Here is a 3,828-nt window from a genome sequence, read left to right as displayed (position 1 = left end):
AGCTCGAGGAGCAACAGCTGTGCCCGAGCCGCCCCAGGCCGACGTGCCGAGCCGTCGACCGCCGCCATGCGCCAGCCACAGGTCGGCCGCCTTCGCGAGTCACCCGGTGCCCCAAACTGCCGCTGTTGTCTGTCACCATGTCGCGCCACCGCCTTGAGACCCCGAGTAGGTCGCCAGTGCCCGAGCCGGATCCGCCCCGGTCCGAGCCCCTCGTCGCCGGCCTTCCCTCGCCTCCCTCTCCTCCGTCAGTCCCGTCGTCGGAGTCCTGCGAGCCCGCCGCCAGCCGCCTCGCTCGTGCCTCCCCTCCTCTCGGTCGGGAGCGAGGAGGAGGAGGAGGACGCCTCCAACTGCCATCCGGTAGTGGGCCGCCCCAGCTTCGGCGTTGACCGAGCCTGGCCTCCCGCATCGGCCCAACCGCCTCCTTGTTGGGTAACTGATACGTCCATTTTGCATCATGCTTTCATGTTGATATTTATCGCCTTTTGGGTTGTTATTACACTTCACGGTACAATACTTATGCCTTTTCTCTCTTATTTTGCAAGGTTTACATGAAGAGGGAGAATGCCGGCAGTTGGAATTCTGGCCTGAAAAAGGAGCAAGTTTGAGATACCTATTCTGCGCAACTCCAAAAGCCGTGAAAATCAACGGGGATTTATTTTGGAATTTATAAAAAATACTGGACCGAAGAAGTGCCAGAGGGGTGCCAGCAGGAGGCCACAAGCCTGCTAGGCGCGGCCTCCCCCTGGCCGCGCCTAGGGGGCTTGTGGGCTCCCACTTGGCCCTCTGGCTCCCCTCTTTTGCTACAAGAAGGGTTTCATTCCAGAAAAATCAAGAGTAGGCTTTTCGGAGGATTCGCCGCCGCCACGAGGCGGAACTTGAGCAGAACCAATCTAGAGCTCCGGCAGGACGATCCTGCCGGAGAAACTTCCCTCCCGGAGGGGGAAATCGTCCCCATCGTCATCACCAACACTCCTCTCATCGGAGTGGACTCGTCACCATCAACATCTTCATCAGCACCATCTCATCTCCAAACCCTAGTTCATCTCTTGTAACCAATCTCTGTCTCGCGACTCCGATTGGTACTTCTAAGGTTGCTAGTAGTGTTAATTACTCTTTGTAGTTGATGCTAGTTGGATTACTTGGTGGAAGATTATATGTTCAGATCTTTGATGCTACTCATTACCTATCTGGTCATGAATATGATTATGCTTTGTGAGTAGTTTCTTTTGTTCCTGAGGACATGGGATAAGTCTTCCTATAAGTAGTCATGTGAATTTGGTATTCGTTCGATAATTTGATGTGTTGCACGTTGTTTTTCCTCTAGTGGTGTTATGTGAACGTCGACTACATAACACTTCACCATTATTTGGGCCTAGAGGAAGGCATTGGGAAGTAGTAAGTAGATGATGGGTTCCTAGAGTGACAGAAGCTTAAACCCTAGTTTATGCGTTGCTTCGTAAGGGGCTGATTTGGATCCACTAGTTTAAGGCTATGGTTAGACTTTGTCTTAATTCTTCTTTCGTAGTTGCGGATGCTTGTGAGAGGGGTTAATCATAAGTGGGATGCTTGTCCAAGTAAGGGCAGTACCCAAGCGCCGGTCCACCCACATATCAAACTATCAAAGTAGCGAACACAGATCATATGAACATGATGAAAACTAGCTTGACAGAATTTCCCATGTGTCCTCGGGAGCGTTTTACCTCCTATAAGACTTTGTCCAGGCTTGTCCCTTGCTACAAAAGGGATTGGGCCACTTTGCTGCACCGTTGTTACTTTTATCACTTGTTGCTTGCTACGAATCATCTCACCACACAACTACTTGTTATCGGTAATTTCAGTGCTTGCAGATATTACCTTGCTGAAAACCACTTGTCAGATCCTTTTGCTCCTCGTTGGGTTTGACACTCTTACTTATCGAAAGGACTACGATAGATCCCCTATACTTGTGGGTCATTAGTAACGTAGCATAAATTCAAAATTTTCCTACGCCATATTCACATCTTCATATGGAGAGACCAGCAACGAGAGAGGGGTGAGTGGATCTTCATACCTTTGAAGATCGCTAAGCGTAAGTGTTCCTAGAACATGGTTGATGGAGTCGTACTCGCGGCGATTCAGATCGCGGTGTGATTCCGATCTAGTGCCGAATCACGGCACCTCCACGTTCAACACACGTGCAGTCCGGTGACGTCTCCCGTCCCTTGGAGGGAGAGGTTGGGGAAGATCTCCGACAGCACGACGACGTGGTGTCGATGGAGAGACGAGGTCTCCCGACAGGGCTTCGCCAAGCACCGTGGGAGAGGAGGAAGAAGAGAGACAGGGCTGCGCCGAGAGAGATGGAAAACCGTGTTCTCAAAGGCCAAAACCCCCCGCTATATATAGGGGGAAGTGAGAGTGGCGCCCCCTTTAGTGTTTCTCACCCTAAAGGGGAGCGGCAGCCCTAGATGGGAGATGGAGTGGCGGCCAGGAGGGGGAGAGGGGGGTGGCGCACCCGTGGTGGGCCTTAGGCCCACCTTACTTAGGGTTTCCCCCTTTCCCTCTCTATGTGCCTTGGGATGTGTGTGGGAGGCGCACCAGCCCACCCAAGGGCTGGTTACTTTCACACTTGGCCCATGTAGCCTCCTGAGGCTGGTGGCCCCTCCCGGTGGGCCTCCAGAACCCTTCCGGTGGTCCCGGCACTTTGCTGGTGGTGCCCGAAACATTTCTGGCGTCCAAACCCATCCATCCTATATATCAATCTTTACCTCTGGAACATTCCGGAGCTCCTCGTGACGTCCGGGATCTCACCCCGGACTCCGAACAACCTTCGGTAACCTCGTATAGCAATTCCCTATAACCCTAGCATCATCGAACCTTAAGTGTGTAGACCCTACGGGTTCGGGAGGCATGCACACATGACCGAGACACTCTCCGCCAATAACCATCAGCGGGATCTGGATACCCATGGTGGCTCCCACATGTTCCACGATGATCTCATCGGATGAACCACGATGTCAAGGATTCAATCAATCCCGTATACAATTCCCTTTGTCTGTCGGTATAGAACTTGCCCGAGATTCGATCGTCGGTATATCCATACCTTGTTCAATCCGTTACCGGTAAGTATGTTTACTCGTTCTGAAGCACGTCATCCTGTGACTAACTCCTTAGTCACATTGAGCTCATGATGATGTTCTCCTGAGTGGGCCCAAAGATACCTCTCCGTCACACGGAGTGACAAAACCCGATCTCGATTCGTACCAACCCAACAGACACTTTCGGAGATACCCGTAGTGCAACTTTATAGTCACCCAGTTACGTTGTGACGTTTGATACACCCAAAGCACTCCTACAGTATCCGGGAGTTGCACAATCTCACGGTCGAAGGAAAAGACACTTGACATTAGAAAAGCTTTAGCATACGAACAACACGATCTAGTGTTATGCTTAGGGTTGGGTCTTGTCCATCACATCATTCTCCCAATGATGTGATCCCGTTATCAATGACATATAATGTCCATGATCAGAAAACCATGATCATCTATTGATCAACGAGCTAGCCAACTAGAGGCTTGCTAGGGACACATTGTGATCTACAATTATAGCATGAACAATAGACGATTATCATGAACAAGGAAATATGATAATAACCATTTTATTATTGCCTCTAGGGCATATTTCCAACACTCCACAGCCCAACGCCCCGACCAGGCCAGTCCGAGCCGGACCAGCTCCGCCTCTCCAGATCCAAGCTGGGTCGAAGCCCACCAAGGTGAGAATCCCCTGCCGCCTCTATGTAGCGCCCTAGACATCTCGTTGCTATATTGCACCCATGTCCTGTTCTGGGCT

This window comes from Hordeum vulgare, chromosome 7H (assembly GCF_904849725.1).
Source record: "Hordeum vulgare subsp. vulgare chromosome 7H, MorexV3_pseudomolecules_assembly, whole genome shotgun sequence".
Lineage (NCBI taxonomy): Eukaryota > Viridiplantae > Streptophyta > Magnoliopsida > Poales > Poaceae > Hordeum > Hordeum vulgare.
Note: the sequence above shows the minus strand (reverse complement) of the source record.